Genomic DNA, 22,101 nt, shown 5'->3' with positions numbered 1-22,101 from the left:
CAGGTAAAGGATTCTCGTCCACATCCTTCTTTCATTTGGTCTAATGTGTGCCAGGCGATTGAACCTTACTGAGCTTCTTTTTTTAAACCCTTAGTCAGGTGTGGTGAATACTTGGCTATGATTGGTCAAAACCCAAAGACAACATTGATCGAGTCCTGTCAGCGAAAGACCCATCACACACGCCATAGCATTGCAATCTACTCCACTACTTCTCATTTCTCATCCTGTCAGGCTTCTAATCCACATGACCACCCACTCACTATGCATTATATTGTTTTGAGTCACAAATTTTGCAGAATCTGTTAACTGTGGGAGTAAAAGCAGAACCACAGACTGAGTGGATAAATTGGTAACTTGTTGAGCAATAAAAATGAAAGCTCTTTGGGGGATGAACAAAGTAGAAAGAAGAGACACAAACTGCCAAGAGATAGATAGAAAAAAGGGGGAAAAGAGAAAAAACATCTGGTCAGTGGCTCTGTGGCTTGAATTTAGGGGTGTAGAATGACAACACGCACACATACACACACACACACACACACACAAACACAGGCACACAAACAGATTTCACCTTCCTGGCTTTTCCTATATTTCAGTGGACTCTTCAAACTGTTTTAATGATCACAGTTTCACACTGTAAGCATGAATCACCGTTGAACTAATTATCAGCTGCTGATTGGTCACTGACTGATCTCTTCATTGCTTGGGCCTGCAGTCTTGTTGTTGTGTGTAACGTACTTAACAGGAATCAGATGTTGGAAGCCGGTTGTCTGCGAGGGGAAAAAAATGCTTCGTCACACCAGAAAACAATTTGTTTGATGCAGTGAAGCACCGCATGCTCTGCCTTTTTTTTTCTCCTCAACTACCTCGGAAGGCTGAAGGGGCTTCCCTCTCTGGGAAAGATCGTCATTCACATTTGTTGGCAGCATGGTATGGTTAGAGTCTTTATAAACTAGGAATGTGAAAGGTATATTACAACAGAAGAGGATTAGAGCCTCTGAAAAAAAAATACATCAGTTTTTTAATTCATATTTTTTTCTGTCTTCTGAATTTCTGACTTTTTCTCAGAATTCTAAGAGTAAAGTCAGAATTTTGAGATTAACTTTAACCTCAGAATTCTGAGAAAAAAAAGGGAGACATTTGAAATATTTACAACTCAGACATCTATTAATCTACACCTTTGGTTCTACCACTACACCGCCCCCTAATTTAAGCTTCCTATCTCAAATAAATGAGTTTTTTTGGGCAAAGGGCATGAGGCGTCTCTCTATTATGCAATGCTTATGAAATCATTAGATAAAGGCAGATCAACATAAAGATCATCTTGGGAGGCAGACCCTGGTGTAAAATATACAGAGGAAAGATGGAACAAGATTCTATGTAACACTAAAAAGATGTCCCGGGAGCTTAAAACCAGACTTGTTCAGTTTAAGATTTTGAACAGGGTATATTGGACTCCGTCAAGACTTTATAGAGTAAAATTAGTACAAACCCCAGAGTGCTGGAGATGCAATAAAGAACAAGGCGCATGAATTCATATGTTGTGGAGTTGTTCCAGAATACAGGACTTTTGGTCTGACATCCACAGAAATTTAGTGCATATTATGCAACATTTCCTTTTGTCCAGATTTGTTTATCCTCTGGGACCCAAGGCCCCTTGGGGGGACTTCCTCCCCTGGGCACGAACAGCAATAATGTTAGGGCATTAGCTAATTGTGCTGGGTTGGAAGGCTCTCTCTGCCCCATTGGTTAACCTCTGGCACACTCACTTGGGTAGAGTAGCTGTTCTGGAGGGTTTATCATTTAAACTTATACATAGAACAGAATTCTGTAATCTTTAGTGGAAACGATATCTGTGCAGTATTAATGCTGCAAACTGAGGTGTTAGAGATGGTGATGCTTTCAAAACTTAATCAGCAACAGATTTTTGGTTACCCCTCTCACCAGGGCCTATATAGATAAGAAATCTATGAACCTGTACCATGTCAAGCATGTTTATTGAACCAGAAACTTGCTATTATATAGCAAGGGGGGAGGCTCTTCAAGCTACGGTTGGTCGTTAGCAGCAGCTATGATGCACAATTCAGACATAAGCTCCTGTGGCTACGGAAGCTCTTTGATATTCATCTTCTGATTGGCTCACTGTGGGACGTCACGTCCAGATGATATGCACATGATCGCAAAGCACGAATCACAGACCACTTTCCTCATGAATATTGAAACACCTTCCCCGCTCAGCCAATCATAGATGAGTACTCACATGAATATTAAAGAGCCACGTGTAGTACGTAAACTTACTGTACTCGTTCGAATACAGCGCTGTACCGAACTGAACGGCCTAGAAATTTAATGACATTTGAACAAATGTTTTCTACAGTTATTACAATCTTTCTTCCCTAAATGTGAAAGAAATGGGTCAGTCTCATTGTCTTGTGGTTTTGGCTTTAACTTCATAATCAAGTTAAGACAAAGTTTTGATCTGTAGCGAGATCCCAATGAAAACTGTCTATCTTCAACAAAAGAGTACCATGGTTTTCCATTAGTCAGCGTGATTCACTTTGCAGATTCCAGCAGACACTGGCCCCCTTCAGCTCTGCTTGTCATGCCTTGGATTGGTCTTGATTGCTCATGCCTAGAAGCAGAGCACCATTAGGGACCAGCAGTTGGGCTCACTGGTTCTAATCGTTTCATTGCGGTTGAGCTGGTGGCTTTGAACGCATTATAATCCTCAAACTAGCTCTGTAGAATTGGCCTGCCAGTTAACTTTAATTACAGACACATTAAAGCACTTACGGACAAAAAGGAGGTCTTACGATCAGCTAAGTTGCAGATACACAACGGTCAGGGTCAGGCTGTTGGAGAGAGAACTCACGGCGGAGACAAAACGTGACGATGTCTGAAACCAAAGCACTTTGTCCTGTTTGAAGTGTAAAAGTCAGTGACTTTAAATTTCTTTAAATTGAGCTCTTCTGGAGTTTCACTCTTTCCCCTCCTGTTGAGTTCCTTCTCATCACCCCATTGGAATGTAGCATACACTGATTAAAATGGAAACAAACTCAAACCAGTGCGGTTAAGAGACACATAAGTAACACCTCTTCCTTGGTCGGCCTTAGAAGGTGCGCCAGACTACTCAGTGCAGAGACACGACCTTCTGCTCACATAAACAAAGATGTTCTGGGACGGTGAACCTGAAATGCAGGACCGGTGCTCTGTCTTAAGAGTGTTTTATGAATAACACATTGCAGCATTTCCAACCGTCTCCTCACACGAATTTCCAAAATAAGACAAAAACTTTCCTCAAGTACATTTCTTCTCAGTTAAAGTCACGATCTTCACATATTACGGTCGGGACTGTCTGGTTTCTGTCAATCTGAGAATGATTGTTTTGTTTAGAAATCATATGAGCCACACATGAGTATTTCATGTGAAGCGGACAACTGATGTCTTAAAGCACAGGTCCAGATGAGTATTGGGAAATTATATGACAAGTCGTCTCGAAGGAGTTTCCTGAAGTAATCTGACGTATCTGATTAAAGTTCAGTGACTGAAAGTTCATTACCATTGGAGACAAACACCACAGAGTAGGGCTGCTGTTCATGCTCATCCACAGCTGTCGTCTGAAAGCGACAGTAGGAAGGAATAGTTTGTTTCTGAGGGCCGTGCTAAAAATTATGACTCAATATGAAGTCATAAGAGATCTAATTATACATTTGGAGGAAGGTACTGCCATATTTTGGTTTTTAGACACTGAACCTCGCATCTGCAAAGCAGACACAACCCTCTGACATCTGCCTTACAGATACATCCATACACCAACAGCACTGATGCTTTAATGAGCCATACAGCCCAACAAACAACACTCGGAGACTTAAACTTCACAGAGCACGGAGGAGGGGTGTGCAGCAGGTGTTGAGTTTATGAATGTCTTGGGAATCCATCGGAAGTATACGTTGCTTCTTTTGTGTGTTGTCTCAGTAAGGTCGGCATGAACTGACCTCATCAATGATGGATGGAGTGTAGGATATAGTTACTGTCAGTGGAACCAGAGCCAGAGAGCCAGTCACAAAATTTGTTTGCATGAAACTGTCCCTGGTTTGACCTTTCTGTTGCAGTGTGAGCATTATGTTGAGGAAAACGATGACTGTAGCTTGGACATCACAAACTTTTTCTGCTCTGTCTGAAGCCAGTTTCATACTTTATTAGTCAACTATTGGTTTACATTACAAACTGATTTCTCATATCAGATCGTTCCACCTGTATGAGTGAGTTTACATTTTGAAATGTAAGCCCAAAGTTTCAAATGTTGCCAATGAATGTTTGCCAGCTTCTTCCAAATGTGCTCTATGTACATAGATAGGCTCTGTAGTTTAATAATGTTATCAACATGGAAGTAATCACAATGTGGCAGATACAGGATGACTAAAAGAGGGTGTGTTAAAGAGAAAGACCACTGGAATGCTAATTCTTATGCTTCATTTGTCGACACCAGTGTCAACTCTCAAATGCTTTAGTGTTAAGAACTACAGTTCACTGAGCGTCCACTTAGGGCCAGCTGCAGAAACACCAGCAACAACATAAACACCAGTTCAAGAAATAACTCTTTACAGCAGAAATAAACATGTTGACAGTCTGGCTCAAAATTTCTGTCATCACACATTATACAGGGGATGATTCTTATTTTTGAAGTTATGAAACTTATTGGTTTTACCCATATATGAGTATGGCTAATTAGACTATCAGCACTGTTTAGCTGTCTACAAAGATGCCTCGTCACCCCATTCAGCCACACTTAACCCCCCAATCCATCCAAAAAGAGCAGTAGGTGGGGTAGACTCAAAACTATGTGAATTTCCCTCCATTGACTCCCTGATGATGATCAGAGTGGAGATTAAAAGACACATTATCCTAACTTCAGTAGAATTCAGAAATAAGCAAGTATTATAAACAGAATTGCTGCAAGGATTCCTGTCATATTAATATATTGTACATTTATTTGAATTGTTTAAGATGTCATGTTCAGTGTTAAATGTTTTCAGGTAGATTTGTTCTTGTACTTTCAAATTTAAAGACAGGGTATTTTACTATTTTAAAATTCTCTATCCTGTCCCTCTGGTACAGCTCAGAAAAATCTCTGTTTTTCTCTCACTGGTGTTTTAGAAAACTCATATCAGATTCTTTGTGAAACACTTTATTTTAGCCACTGTCTCTTTAAGGCTCCCTGCCCCACAAACCCCCTTTCTTTTGATTGGCCAACCTTCTGGGGACCTGTTGGGGGCAAAGCTATGGCCAGACCTCTTCAATTTGTTTTAGTTGTACTTTATTTCAGTCTTTTATGAATAAAAATTCAATACAAACAAAATAAAAGAAATTCTTAAACATGAATGAAAAGGAGCGAAAATAAGAAAACTCTTCCAGTATCTGCCCCTTCTTTACAAGATATATAAATTAGGGTGCGGTCACACTGGCCATCCAAACCGTGCCGTGCTTAAGCACGATTGCCCCCCCCCCCCTGCAGAGCTCTTCCCCAGCTGGAGAGTACGGCCAGCGGTCACACTACCCCAGTACGAACCAGACTTTAGCAGGTATCACACGTGCATGGCCCGCCTCCGTCATCGTGAAGGGTCTGTTTACATGAAGCGCGATCTCATCAGAGTCAGCACAATGAGACACAGAGAGCACTGCTACAACTTTAGAGACTTTTGGACTTATAGTAAATCATTTTGGCCAGACACAGCCCTCTAACACCCCTGCTTTGTTTAAAATGATTGTCAAGAGATGTGCTCGCGGCGATCATATGTCATGGATCGCACGCGCTGTCAAACACCTTGGTGTTTGAGGCTCATCCCTTAAACGTGTCTTAGACCAGTCAGGTGATCCTTAAGTGATGACTCATCATTTCAGCAAATCTTGTAAAGAGCTCATTAAGATCTTGTGTTTTAGTTAGAACAGGCTATTTTGAGCAGTTTACAGACAGATTCAGTGATTTTTTTTTCTACATTTGAAAATGTTGACTAAAGTAGTTTTGCATTTGCAGCATAATGTTTTTCGTTATAGATTAAGATCTTGTGATTTTTTTCATGGAAAAAAGTCAACAGATCAACCAAAAGCGTATCTACCCAGACTCTGGATTAGTAACTTAACCCACAGCACAGTGGTATAAAAGAAGGGGACATGGACTCAGGTTGGATTGATTAAAGGGTGTAACCAAAGAAAAGTTATCTATGACCTTATTCTACATCATCTACTTTAGGGGGGAAAATATAAAAATAATAAAAAAAGAAAATTGGGCTGGGCTTCAGAGTTTCCACCAGGCTGACATCTTCTTCCACTGTCCAGTGGAGGTGCAAGGTCCTCACTGAAATATTGATGTAGAGGCTGGGAGTGTTGGTTCTGGGTGAATAATGCAACAGCTGAATTAGTTCTGGTTTCAGAGAAAGCGAGCAGATGGATTAATTAATTATCACTTCTTCTATGGTGAAACAGTTAAATGGGAAAAAATTGAAAGAGAAAAATATTAGATTAAGTAAACTTATAGTCTGAATGTGAACTGTGATCTCTAGGTTAAAACTAAAGAAGACATTCAAAGTGTGTATAGTGCTTTTTAAACGTGTATACAAGGAGCATGACTTGTGCAGATCACATTGCTACATTCAGTTTCACAGATGTAAGAGCACCTTAAACATTACTGTAACCAAGTTTGACATTCAGTGTAAACTCGTACATGTGTCACAGTCCAGAAATGTATATATAGTAGAAGAGGGACTGAATAAGGCATGAGGGAGACAGGAGGGAGGCCTGAGGAGGAACTCGTGAGGGGGAGAAGGAAAGAGAGGTAATTGTCTTCGATGATTGATGATTCCCGTGGGTTACTTGTTTATTTCAGCAGGCAGGAGGTTGAAAGCAGACAAGGCCTGGGACCAATCAGTGGTCATCATAAAAAGCAGGAAGACTGCCAGAACCAATCACAAGCTGATGCAGGATAAGAGAGATGCAGTGGTGTTGTCTGAGTGTGTTTAAACAGGAAAGGTGAAAAACTTCCTGCGTTTTTATACTTCAGCTACTTAAGCTGTGCGCAACATTTGTCACAGTGACTAAGGACCAATCCAGATTGTACCCCTTGGCCCTTGGTTTTGCGCGATCAGGTCTATTAAAAATGTGCCCCAGTTCTCAGTGTACAGCCCTTCAATTAAAGACAAACCAGGACCTCACTTGAAAGGAAGCAACATGAGAATTTTCCCATGATATAACGAGGCCTCACAGTCACAAGGATGAATTTAGGCGCCTTAACATGGTACCTTTTGATGTTACGTGAGTCAGTAACCAGTACTTTTGACAGAATTTGGACGGTACCTATAAAAGTACCTTATTCGGTACCCATCCCTAGAGATGGCATCTTGGAATCGATGAACAAATGGTGCGTCTGCTAAGGCTGGCTTACATTACACACACACACTAAGCTGTTCTTCAGCAGAGTATCAGCTGCTTCATGCTCAATATTCTAAATCTTGTATTGTAAAACAACTCTTGTGAGTTGATTTTGGCCTCTTACCTTCTCAAAAAATGCACAAAAAAGAAAATGATCATAGGAAAAAGTCATGGAGATGGTGAGAATGTCAGCTGTATGCATCACAGCAGGAGCTGGAGATGAGTAAAATCATCATAAGTATTACAGAGAGCTCAGAGAGCAGGGCTTCCTGCCTCCCTTTCTTACTTCCTCTTCAGTGAGCTGAGGCGGCTCGCATCTTGATTGGCTTTTATTACTGTACACTTGACATTACACACTATGCGTACTCATGAAGCGCCCCACACGCCAGAGTCCTGCACTGGGTCTGGTACCTGCAAAAACAGCTGATTTGCAGGTGGTTTTTTAAAAACTTTTTTTTTCCCAGGTTCGGATCTGGGTGGAAAAAATAACATGCAGGTCAGGTCTTAGGTTAGGTTTTAGTTTGACATCTCAAAATTAATATGAAATGATAATAAATACAATGAAATAAAAACGTAAGTTGTAAGCTGGTTGTAAGGCTGTGACCATATAGACTGTACAAAAACATGGACCTGATGGGGGATATTCTGGCTTCAAATCCGTAACATGGTGGAAGGCTGAGCCACGCTATCCAGTTCTTATAATACATCCATGGTTATGACATGATCACGGCTCGTACCTGCTGAGCGTCGCTTAAGTCTGAACAGAAAGTAAGTCTACTATTACACATGTAAAGGTCCTTTTAAGGGATTAAAATTTTTAAAGCATTAAACGTAAAAAACAGTGATTTTACAGTTGTATGTGAGAAGATCACAGAGGGTTGATGATGGAGCTGAAGTCAGGCTTTTATTGGAAGAGTTGCTTCATTCAGGTGCATTGTTAACTCACTGGCATCTGAACTATGGCGATATACCATTCAATTTTCAGACAATATGACCCCAAATTATTACTTTAAATAAGGTTAAGGGTCGGGCTGGAGGTTGGATCGGGTTGCGGTATTAATCGGGCTGATGCGCAGGTTTGCGGTTCGGGTGTGGGTTTGTACGTCATCGGGGCGGATCTTGAAAATTGGACCCGTGCAGGACTCTGCCACAGGCTACAGGAGTTTTAACCATGAATATTAATCATGTTCAGTTATATCCTAGGGGGGAGATGGGGACAAAAATCAGCCCAGTTATCCTGTAGTGTGACACGCCTTAACAACACAGCCAGCAAGTGGCTAGGGGTGATGACGCAGTGGGAATCAAGTGGCATCTCATTTCTCAGGGATGTGTTTTTACCCCTTCTATTTGAGAGGTTGACAAAGGGGTATGACAAAGGGGTATGACAAAGGGTAGGGATAAGGGGTTAAACTGGGGTTGGCCCTGGGAATAATAATTTCATGTCAAAAATGGTTCCTCACTTGTCATGGAAACATCATACCTTTATTTAAATGAAGGCGTCAGGGAAAGATGTCCATACTCAATACCTCTTTAATACTTTTTAATTAAGCTAACGTGCAGTTAGCTCAACCTACATTAAGTGTTAAGCATTAATATAGCATATTTAGCATAATAACCACGGTTAGTGGTAGCTCTGATAGACTTTTTTTATTTGTGTGAGTTATGAGGTAATGTATTAAACCTTATATGTGTAAAATCATCATCTGTAACTTAAAAACTGTTGCTCTCGACTTACTGGATTTTATTTCCAATAGTTAGCTTAATGTAACACAGGCTCAACACTACAGTTTCTTGTTAACAAACATCAGAAAGTAGCAGGGCTTAATTTTACAGGCTCTTAGAGACTAGGTAATTGTTTGGTTTTTTTTATCCAGACAAACCTCTTAAACTCTTTTAATTTCATTTAGGACTAGAACAACTTATCCTCGGTTTTGTTATAAAAGCAGGAACCAGAGACAGTTTGGTGCTTTGGCTGATATTTATCTCTTCAGGTTTGGCACTTGGCACAGCTGTCCTGATGTTCAGGATTGCATCAGGCAGGACGTAAAATGGAGGCCAGGTGTTTGTGTGTGAGCAGAGGTTCTGGAGTTATTTGGCCAAAATGCTGCCAGACCTTTCAAGCACGAAAAACATCCTGCTGTAGACATCACAGTGAGGAAAACTGCTGGTTTAGAAGACTTTTTCAGTGCTCATATGTCCTCAGTGTGGCCAGGAATAATGCACATTTCTCCAGCTTCACAGACACACACACAGACACGCTGGACACACACATTTGCACGAAGGTCAGGCAGGGCAGAGAGGTGAGAGATGGAAGCTGTATCAGCTCTCTGCAACAGTTACCAAGGCTTTGTAACCCTTTGCACCTCCTCTAACACACACACATGAACACACACACATGAACACACACACACACCAGAGTTACACTGGAGCCTGACCCCTGCCACCACTCAGGTCCATTACTTTGGCCATCGTTGGAACCAGACACCTGCCCTGTTCCATGCACCGAGGTTGTATTTCAGGTATCCAGTTTAACCTCCCTCCCTCCTCTTCTTCTGCACACGCTCAGTCGGCAGGTGACCGCTCTACCTGCAGCTTTATCCTCCACATATGAGCACGACAAGCAAGGACCTTCTATGTAGATTCAAGTGAGGCCCACAGGAGTTGAAAGGCAATTATGTCTGGTCTCTGTTGAAGGAACAAACTGAGGCAGACAAAGCCCTGTGATGTGGTGAAGCCATCCAACCGTAGCCAGGTACACAGGCAGATAATAGACAGCCAGTCAAAAGCCCAGAGAAATGCTTTCTGTCTAGACACGCGAACAAACCAGAGCTAAAAGCGTCCGTGAAGAGAGGATGAAGACAGTCATTTGTGCTGAAGGTGAAACAAGAAAAGCAGAAAAGGGTTTGGATTGGAAGTCCTTAAAGCTCTTGAGGTGCACTTGAATTGAGTCTCAGAAGCGGCGCTCCTGTTTTAAAGATCAATCAAGAAGGATCGTTTCAAAGGACTCTTTAAGTTCAGAAGTGTTTTTCTTGTCCTCCTGGGATTCCAGGTATCAAAGCCCTGCAGGGGGGGAGCCAAAAGTGCCCCACAACCTCTTACACAACTGGCTTTGAAGGTAGACTTAAAGAGTTCATCACACAGGCTGAATACAGCCTGATTGTGGTGTTTTACACTGAACAGTCAAAACAGGGCGTGATGCATAACACTTTTATTAGTCTATATAATTAAACACAGATCTTTGGAAAACAAACTGAATTCATCCTTATGGGTTTTATATTATAAGGATATTAATTTATATGTCCTGACGTCATTAATGCTCAGATTGACTCTACAAAGAATATCTGTAATAGATGACCCAATAAATGCCTGGGTAAACATCCTCCAGCTCAATGCGTAAATTCTGTGTTGCATCATTGCCCACTAACAGTTTTGAAGCGTCACTGTGACTTGTGTTTTGGTAATTTACCAGTGAACCGTGGACTGTTTGGAAGAAGTTAAACACAGGGATCAACCAGGAGTGGGTCGGCCTTTAGAGAGGATTACTGGATTGACATGGAAGTTTTGAAACACGGGTTTTTCCTGTGACTGTTATCATTGTTACTATTTTGAGCCTTGTACGTCACCATTCGTCCCAGAAAGAGTCAGCGGTAATCCTTTGAAAGCCACGTGGAGATAGATTTTTCTCCAATACTCTGCTGACACTTGTGTCCCTCAGACTCTGCCTTACCTTTAAAACTAATAAAGTACTTCTGTTTGAGGCTAAACCAGCTCCTCTAAGATCCTGCAGTGCTGTTATAGCCAAGTGATAAGCTCTGGTCTAAAAATATTAACCAGTGAGAGAGTGCTAAAAGCTGCAGTTTGATGAGTGTCCACCAGTGGCTGGCTCCAGAAGTACCAAAAACCACATACACTATAAGCCACAAAGGACAATTTTTAGGGGTTTACAGCCTGGAAAATGACTCCTACCTGAGTGACAGCGCACGATGTACGGGGGTTAATGTTTTTCTTAATTGGTAGCTTGAGCTGAGATAGATAGTAGAAAGTAAGACCAGTTCACTCAATCAGAGGCACAACTCAGAGTATTGACAGGAGGGCGCCCTGTAGCTGTTTGTACATTTAAACCTCTGCAGACGATCCAGAATGCTGCAGCACATCTGGTCTTTAACTATCCCAAAACAGCACATGTAACCCCACTGTTAATCTCTCTTCACTGGCTTCCAGTGGCTGCTCCAATCAAATTCAAAGCTCTTCTTCTGGCTTACAAAACATTGAGAAGAACGGCTCCTGCCTACCTGGGGTCCCTCATCCAGGTCTACACTCTTTCTGGCCCACTATGCTCTGCTTGTGAAAGATGCTCCAAATCACTAGCCCAACTCTTCTCCTCTGTTATTCCCAAATGGTGGAATGAATTACCTAACTCTATACAATCCACAAAGTCCCTTTCTACTTTAAGAGATGTCTGATGGTCCCCCCCACCCCCCCTCACTTAATGGCAGCACCTGCAGCCAAAAAACTTGTAGCACTGTTGTTGCACTAACTAGGTCTTCCCTCTGTCTAAATTCTTGCTTGTGTTGTACGTCACTTTGGACAAAAGCTAAATGAAACTGTAAACTGTGAACTGTAAGACCTACTGAGGCCTGCACCAGTGAATACAACCACAATCCAATAGCAATCACATTATCTGCGTGTGTCGATCGAGCTGTGCCCAGTCCGTTCTCTGTTTGACTAAGCTTTTCACTTGCATTTTAATAGTCTGATCTCATGATCTCAAGCACGTAGTCCGATTTCTCAATTTGCATGTAAACGTACTGACAGAGGAACCTCAAAGCCCACCTCATTTCCAATATGGCTCCTGCTGACAATCATAACTCCATTTCAGAAACGGATGAGCAGCTTCAAAGAAAGTTCACCCATTTATTTAACAGTCTCTGGTCATATCACGGGGTGTAGAGCGTGAGTAACCTCTGCAGTCAAAATACATCTCCCTGCCTCTTTGTTGTGAAGGTGTGTTTTGGTTTTGATATAAACGACTGTGACGCTTCCTCCTTTCAGTCTAAATTTGTTCTGTTATGGTTGGTTGATGAAATGAGTTGTCATTTGTCTGTAATAGCTATGTTACTGGTTTTTACTAGCCCAGCAGGAGCACCTGTGAGCGTGTGCTCTAACTCTTTGATTCCCCACTCAGGGCATCAGTTAGTCAGAAGAAACGCTGCTAGCACAGATAGCTCACACAGCAGACACATGATCCTGTGGTTTTCATAACCACAACAAACACAAACTCCAGGACTAATCCCATGTCTGTTTGTAGTGTTTTCTCCTGTTTACACTCTCCGGTAGTGATGGAACCATTAGACATGACACTTGGTCTTACATGAAAGGAGTAATCATCCACACTCTGTTGCATGTAATGAGGACAGTTAGTCCGGGCTTCCCCTCGTCTGGATGCTGAAGCACTGACTCATGGCTTCCCTCAGTGGTTGTTCCTCACATGTTCTGGCTGGAGGTGACTCTCACTGTACTAAAAGTGGTTTCAGCCAGGGTGTTAACACTTTAATCATATGACCTGATGTGCTTGGTACCTGCTGTGCAGTGTTTGATGACAGGACATGTTGCCATGTGGGAACAATGAAGGGGTTTGTATCATTTTGGGTCATACCGCATCCTGTTGTTTCCTCTATACAGAGCAATAGTGTTTTATGGTATTAGATCTTATGGTATTGTTATGGTAATCGCATCATATCCCATTTTATTTTTTTGGTATGCAAGGTATACAATAGTAAATACCTTATAGTATTAGTACTTTTGCTACATAAAATTGTAGAATTAAAATTTCAAATTGCAAAATAAAACTAACAACTGTCAGAGTTTAAGTTTTTTTTTTTTAATAAACTGAGGTGCAAAAAAATTCTTCCTGCTTTATTCATGTTGTCTGAATGGGAGCTAATGCATATTTGCTTTGGTGTTAAACCGCAGCATGTAGCGTCAACCACCGGCGAGGAGGACTTTCGGTATGGACAGCCTTCGCCAGTACCGCTACCTTGAAATAAAGGCTGGTATATGCCCAATACTCAATACCGACACCTGTACTCACCCATCTGTAGTACCATGGCACGTTTTGTGTCTTATAGCATGGTATTGTTTTTACTGTACATTACCACAGGCGCTGATTCTATGTGTGCTTCAAAGGCCGAGCACCCATGGACAGCGCAGACTTGTGAGCTTTACTTTTCTAGTGCATGTGGCTGTAAACTTTGTTTTGTAATTGTGTTTGTCTCTTTGAAGCTGCACTGTGAGAAGAATTGATTATTGAGAATTCATGAAAACTGTTGCAAATGCTGATAATTGGCAGATTGACGTGTATTGATTCACGGCATTGACCTTCACAACCGAGGACAGCTCCATTGTTAATGGCCTAAAGTTCAGTGCATTGTTCAGCAAACTAGTCTCTGGGTAGTCAGATCTGAGATTTATTAGAGCCTGTACTGTATTCTTTCTGTCTATCAGAACACGCTTTATGAGAGGTACCGGTTCTCACAGCCCAGACCTATTTACCTCCGCAGGGTAGACTACATCGTCCATATATGACCATCCCCCAGGTATTAAACTAGGAAGGGATAATCAAAGAAATCAAACTTCATTTCTATAGCCCTTTCATACAAATGCAAAGTACTTGAAAAATAAAAAGGATGTAATGCTGATGTGGAACAGCACAATATTCAATAAGTTATTCCTACAACTCACACATTGTGTTTGAAGGATGTCTTTCTTTTACGGGGGGGCAGTGTATTTCAGTCCAGCTGATATGTGAATTGTTAATTTAGGTCAGACGTCACCGCAGTATTTTGACACATGATTCCATCGTGAGGACAACTTTAAGCTCAATTGTAGCAGGGTGTTGTGACATGAAACAGACCAACTTACCAGAAGCAACGATGTTTTTGTACTTATTTTTGATAAAATTATTTCTTTGATTCTTTTTTTTAATTAGAAATTATTTGCCCCATGCCCTTTTTACTCCAGAGGGATTACGTCTGGGGAATGAGATGATAATTGTGATACATGCATCATCTACACAATATATTGTTTAAATAGATTCATGTGTGTGATCGGTGTCAGATTGAGCCATTGAGCAGTACCTTATGCATTTAGACAGTCTCATAGCCCCTCTGTTCAGAACGGTCTGATTTAGTGGGCGTGACCTTCATATGTAAATGAGCCACCACTGATACCGCCCCACTCTTCAGCGTCACTGAGAGCGGCGCACAAGCTCCGAGTGCACAATGTTTAGAAAACAATGACGCTCATTTACCGTAACATTACAGGCCAAAACAACAGGCTAACTGCTGCTAAAGTTAACATCCTGAAGCTAACACAGAGACAGGGGGGACACTGAGGAAAAGCTCTTACATCTGCTCCACAGCACACAGCATTCAAAATACTCACATTTCCAGGGTCCGAGGTTTGTTGGTGGAAGGTTGGTAATGCGCCTGGATTCAGGACCAATCTATTTGCTAGCCCTCTGTTGTACTGTCCAAAGTTGGAAAAGCAGTCAGCAGTGAAGTGACTAGCACACACATGCACAGTTTTACTGAGTGTAGCTGGAACATTTCCTTAATAAATGAACTGTAGCCACTTAGTCCTGTCTTCTTCTGAGATGGGAAGCTTGTGCATGGAACTTTGTGGCTGTTTACAGCCAAAAACAAAGCAGTGATGGCTCCTCAACTCCAGCATTCTCCTCCAGCAGCAGGGAGGGGAGTTTGGGGGTATCTGTTCCGGTGGACCAATCAGGTCAGACTTTTTCCTAATTGGTCAAAAAAGGGAATTGCTGACGTCTGCAAATCCTGGAAATTCCAAACAGCTTGTTTTAAGTCCGGATTTAATTTTCACAAGCACTACTAAGTACAGATTTTGTCATTAAATATCACATTTTGTGGGCTGGGAGGAAAGCCAAAGACCCACAAATTTCACTAAGAGACTTAAAGTGATTTTTGCATAATATGGGACCTTTAAAGCTAGAGGTGGGCAGACTAATGTGAACAGCTGATGAGATGTGGAAGCCTTAGTTTTGATAAAACAGAAAAGAATAGGTTGTTTTTGGCTGCCTTGTGATGAGTTCTGTTAGTGTTTCTTGTTTAAAGTGGTATGAGCAGGTCAAAGGAGCAGGGCATGGCGACACATAAATATAAGAATGAGTAAAATCATCAATTCATGAAGTTTTCAACAAGAACTAAAGCAACAGTGAGATACAGCTTATTTGTTTTACCCCAAAAGAAACAGAGCGACCTGATAATTCTCAGTGTCTCTGTGTTATTAGTTTTCATCTTTGTCTTCTGCTGAGTTGTTACCACACGCCAAATCTAACGCTTAAAGTTATCCACAACAAACAGCTTGTGTGTGAGTTCTGCTGGCTAGAAATAAGAAAAACAATTCATGGCGGCACATTTGGAGTAACTTGAGGACAGTGAGCCGTCTCAGACTTTTCACATTAACATGTAACTGTGACTTTAAAGGGTCTTTTCATCTGGTGGCCAGTTCGACCGCCATGTTGACTTCTCTGAGCAAAATGCATTAACTAAATGTTCGTCTGTCAGGGGATGACAGCTTCTCCCATTCTCTTACACATCCTCTCTTTCCCTCTCTCTTTCACACACACACACACACACACACACACACACACACACACACACACACACACACACACACACACACACACACACACACACACACACACACACACACACAACACTGCAATATCCTTTTGGAGTGTGTGAAAGAAGCGTCTGCCAAGGCCAACTCCCTCGTATAGAAGCAGCAACACACAAATATCTTTGATGTTTTGGATGCAGACCCAACTGAGACCACATGTTTCCCCAAGAGATGACTAATGGCTAATAGAAGAGAGGAGGATTAACAATCATAGCCACAAACACAGGTCGTGAACTTTATACAAAACAAACTAACATGTCACATCACATTTGTTTGCACAGCCGCTTTAATTGTTGGCCTTGTCTGAGATGTCGATGAATGATGAGGAAACATGGGAGCTTCCAGAAAGGAAAATCTACGGTGTTTAGCTCGCATGTCTGTGTTGCATCAGTTTGGTATCACACAACAACACATGGTCTCTTTTTCGAGGGATTATGGGGCCACTTCTCTTTCTGGGTTTCTTTTAAACAGTTCTGCAGAAAAACAGAACAAAGTACAGTTACAGGAAAGAAGAAGTGAATTTGAAAGATTTTACATCTGAAACCTCTGTGTTTCATGAATGACTCAGCTAAAGTCTGCTCACAGACTGACTCAAGCAGTGCAGGAAAGACGTAGCCCTGTTTTCTATTTTTGTTGAGCAATGAAAGCAACAGGTGGAACAATGTGAGTGATGTCTGGGGAAGGAAATGTTTGCAGAATTAACTTATCCTCAGCCCAGGAATCTTACACAGGTGGAACTGACTAATTACATTTACTCAGACATTGTTCAAAGTAAGTCTTTGACACCAAAAAGAAGAAATTCCTGCCCAACGCCTCCTCGTCCATCAGCTCAACACATTCTGTTAAGATGTGGCAGGATGGTGATCAAACAGCACAGATTGGACACAGTCAGCAGTGCATCTTTGATGTGATCTGTCAAGCATCTGGTCCAAGTAAAGCGCACCATGGGTAGACTAACAAGCCAGCATTAGCTTAGCATGATTGTTAGCCATGTGAACTGACAGCCTGAGACAGCTGAGCATGCTGCAAAATTAGACTGAGTCACCAGAGACACATTAACCACCTGCTGCTGTCGAGGAGCGCTCTTTTCTCAACAACAGACTCTGCAGATGTGCCCTCCTCCTTCATACATGTTGCTTCTGCAGTTTTCTTGCAGCTCAGCTGACTCACATGAGATTAACATGAGATCTGACTGGGATTAAACTTTGATTTTTTTTTACACTTATTTTAGTTCTCAGATGAGGAAACTTGAGAGTTGTGTGTAGCTGGTGACTGCTCATCACTTAGAGAGTGCAGACAGGAAGGAGCATGAAACAGAAATGACTTCATGTTGACTGATGTGGCTAATTATAGCTCATTTTGGTTGGTCACATGTTTTGGTTTGTTTAAATTTCATACACCAGTCATATAACTAAATAATACCACATCAAACAGTTAAAGCTATGTTATATTTAAAATGTTCACAAAGTTGTTTGAGTTTGTTGTAGATCACAGTCCAGGGGTCCAACCATTGCCTGTACAGAGTGATGGACTTTATCTTGTACAAAAACTCAAAAAGTGAAGCCAAAACAACTCACTCTCCACAGTAATATATCAATATGCCACTGCTAAATTTTGGTATCATTATCGAAAAATACCGTAGATGTTTAGCTAGAGGCTCCAGAGGAATGGGCGTTAAAACTTTAGAGTTTTTTTTATTCGTCAATATAAAATGGGTAAGCTTTAAGGCTTGTACTGTGGCCAAAATGTTTTTGTCTTCACCTTTGGAGATCAATTGTGTCATCCATTTTTTTTTTTTTTTATTTAAAGGTAGAGTCTGCAGAATTTTCCAAAAAAAAAATAAAATATCAACTTTTACAGTAATAATCCTGCTCAATTGTAACTTCTGGACCTCTATACATATGTGTCAGCGTCGGTGTCTGCCTTGAACCCTCACCTCAGCCTGTATGTTGATGTTTTGGTTGTATCCGGATGTTTCTGGGCAGAGAGTAGGCATGGTTACATCAGACAATCACAGTGCGTCCAGTGCACAAGTGACAACGTTTCATCTGAAAACGCTTAAACGCAGTGAAACTCAGTGAAAAAAAAGCTGCATTTACACAGTAACGCTGATGGACTGAAAACGCTGTAGTGAGCATCCCAGGCCTATAGGTGGTGCTATAGCTGTCTTGTCCAGAAGCCGCTTTTGTGGGATCACCACCAAAGTAGAGTTGAACCCGTCATCTGGTGTACGGGGGAATACTAAGTTAAAAAGTGGAGCAACAGATGCAGATTTTGTTGAAAGACAGTCAGCAGATACAGCAGATTGAGTAGCACAACACGGTAGTCCGTGACGATCGTACCAACGGTTCTGTTGTCCTGTTGTATGCGCGTGTGCGAGGCAGAGTGTGACGTCAGCGTTTCCTCTGAAAATGCCGGCTTACTGTTTACACAGCAACGGTGTACGGAGCGTTTCAGAAAAATCCCACTCTGGAGGCCGTTTTCAAAAGTTTGCATTTCAGGTCGGCTGAAACGCCGTTTCCATGTAAATGCAAGGCTGAAACGCAACAAAACTTTTGCGTTTCACCCTTAAACCGTTATCATGTAATCGGCCCCTAAGTGTGGATTAGTGAGTCAAAGAAGCTAACCTGGAGCGGCTGTGATAGCGGCGTAGCACGGAGAAAGAAAACAACAACCAAAGTGAAACAAATCGCCAAACTGATCAAGCTTTTTCTTGAACGAGGGTGAAGCTTGGCTCAACTTTCAAACGCTTCTGGAGAGCAGTTTGGGATGAAGAGCCACACAAGCTGGTATGTGGCTAATACCCGTGATTAGCTTGTGCTAACATGCCGAGTCTGGTGTACGGCTCTCCAGTCCCTCCCATGTAGAAACGTGATGCTACAGGTGGTTGCTGGGCTTGGGAGTGTGTTCACGTAGTCACAGTTGGAGGCAGTGGGTGTGGGCTGCAGCTGGCACTGATCCAAGAAGGAGGAGCCCAGTTTGAATGTTGTGTTTACTAACAAGTATCAAAAATTTCTTCCAGACTCTACCTTTAACTAGTCAAAAGAATCCAGATGTTTCTGGTTTTGATACGTTATTTACTGTTTTTTTTGTGAAGACTGGATCAGGCTCTGGATGATAGAAATGGCTCAACTCACTGAAGAAATCCCATATACTCCTTTTCTTTATATGGTGTGTGTTATGTAGTGCATCATAAGTAGGAGCCATTTGATTTTATAACATCTATATTTGTCTCCATGATGAGTATTTTACAGTCTTACAGATTTCTTTACTCCTTTATGGACCCAGAGAGACCACATACTTCTTCCTCCTGGACACTGGGTCTTTGGATTCTGTCAGACATCTGAGGATCTGGTTTTTCAAAGCCTACATGGATATTTAGTCGGAGGACAAACGTGATTAAGTGATTTTACTAACTGCCAGCCCTTGGATGTAGATTATAACAAACCTTGACGGATTACATTTGCTTGTCGAAAGGAAACAAACTAATCTGAGAAATAACATTATTGGAACCCTCCAACGTTTCCTGCTGAGCCTAAAACAAACACACATGATTCAGTGCCTACTCAGGCTTTCACTGGTGAGGATTACAGTTCTTTGAAACCTCATTATATCGTGTCTGGTTGTGGATTTATTCCTGAATCTGACAGTGACGGCTCCACTGGACCGAGACATGACATCCGCTCACGCTACAGGAGGGACCTGGACGAGGGTCCACAGAGACTCTGTCCTGAGCTGAGGTCTTGAGTGTAGACTACTTTTACTTTCATTCTGATGGGAGAAAGTCCTGGTTAGATAAATTAGCATAACATTTCTATTTATTTTTTATTAGGAAAGACACTGTTTACATTTGAGAGCTAATACAGACGCCTAGAGGTTTTGCATTTGTCCCGAGTAAGGCATTTATTTCAGCGAGGCATTTAGGACATTCAGGGATGGTAAAACAAAGTTAAATTGGCTTGGTTTCCTGTAATTGAGGATTATACAACCACCCTAAAACAAAGCATCAAGTTATCAATTGTTACAGCGGGAGTAGGCCGTTCTTTTCCTGTTTCCTCACGACAGTCAACAATTGATTTTTCTTCCACGACCACAGCGTTCCCCGACCTAAACCACATGACTATTATTACAGCCATGATGACGAACTTCCTCTAACCTTAAACAAAGTTGTAGCTTGTGCTGACCGAGCCTCGACCGAATCCTTATTTTAACTCAAACCAAGATTTTGGATTACTTTCTCTTTGCCTTGGAGGTTACCAAACTTTTACCAAAGTGAAGCCAAATTAGAAAAATGCTTTCATCTCTGCATCTCTGGATTGAAAAGCACAACCATTGCACCGTCCTGCTAATGATGGACCTTGGATTTAGACATTTGGTGTTCTTAGCAGAAAAGTGTTTGGCCTACAGCTACATATGACTCCAATAACAGGAGGTCACTGTAGTGCCACAACTTAAGTCTTATAAGAGGAAAATTTCCTTTTTTTCACATTTTCAACAGCTGGCTGTCAGTCATGGTGCAACATCTGGCGTCAACTGATTTTTCTGCCTATTTTTATATAAACACCAAGAAAATATCAGCTGGTCCAGGTTCTTTCATTGTGAAAAATGTGCTCTTATGTTTTCAAAACCCCTCAAATTTCAAAAGCAGCTGCCAAATTAATGTCCTGACAGGTCCAATGGGAGCGATTTCTCTTCATGATGATTTGAATTAATGGTAACGTAACAGTTTTGCTTGGCTGCCGTGGAGCCCATTAAAGCCATCGAACAGCCTGTTCAGCGTGGAGGGACCTCCAGCTGTGGGTCATGCCAGCCCAGTGAGCTCAGCAGGAAACGCTGACCCACATTTACTCCGTCTGTCTCACTTATTGCCTGCAGGAATTCTTGGAGTTTTTTCAGATGGCTTTCAGCAGATAACTCTGTTTTTGTATTTTTGTAGAAGGAGCAGTCAGAGGTGTTGAATGGGAAGTTTGAAAGTTTGAGACCAACTTCTTATACCACTGGTTCCTGGAGAAGTCATTTACCAGAGGAAGAAGTTAGGAAGAAGTCTGAATGTTGGCATTTTTTTTCTTGTCTATTCTTAAAGGGGACATATCATGCTTGTTTCTCCTTTTCACTATGCCAGACTAGGATGCCTGTAAAGCATTTCTGCCCTCAGTACAAGTCATTTAGTTCCTTCATTGCCCCACAATAGCGTTCTCAATATCCTCAGTTTAGGCCATTCTGAAGATCTCGATGAAACGCTCTGTTTGGAGAGTGACCTCCAGTAACCTCGCAACATCACAGCCCTTTGTGCTCTGATTGGTCAGTTCTATCAGAGGGGCGGAGGGGGTAGAATAGAATAGAATAGAATAGAATAGAATAGAATAGAATAGAAAATACTTTATTTATCCCTGAGGGGAAATTCAGGAGTCTCAGCAGCATTTAAGAAAACAAAAGTAAGAAAGAGTATAGAAAGTGCAAAAAGGTCCACAAGAAAATAGATGACGACATCCCGTCCACCACTCTCCAGCCCAGCCAGTCTCCACCTCCACAGGGTCCAGGACTGAGCTTCTTCAGCAGTCTGTTCAGTCTCTGTCTCCTTGATCCTGTCTGCTCACAGCAGGTGAAGCTCCTCCAATGTGGCACCGGCGTCCGATGTCAGCTCCATCAGCCACGTCCGTGAACAGCACGATGCCACTCTGCCCTCCGGCAGCCCCTCTGCCGCTGGGGTAGCATGGCTAGCTCGTCCATCCCACCGGAGATAGATCCCACGTTCCCAACAACGATGGATGGAAGGACAGGTCCATGTCGTCACCTCGCAGCTCACACCGGAGAACCAGCACGTCGTCCTCATCTCCTCCTCCTCCTCCTCCTTTGGTGTCCATGACCAACAATGAGCCCTACAAAGTAATGATCCACTCCAAATACAAAGATGACGAAAAAGAGACAAAAAAATTTACAAGAAATGGACAAAGACGAGAGAGCTGCTGCAAA

This window comes from Halichoeres trimaculatus, unplaced genomic scaffold (assembly GCF_033239565.1).
Source record: "Halichoeres trimaculatus isolate MK-OKI-2021-1 unplaced genomic scaffold, fHalTri1.1 fHalTri1_scaffold_16, whole genome shotgun sequence".
Taxonomy (NCBI): Eukaryota; Metazoa; Chordata; class Actinopteri; order Labriformes; family Labridae; genus Halichoeres; species Halichoeres trimaculatus.
The sequence above is the reverse complement of the archived record's forward strand: the minus strand, read 5'-3'. Positions refer to the sequence as shown.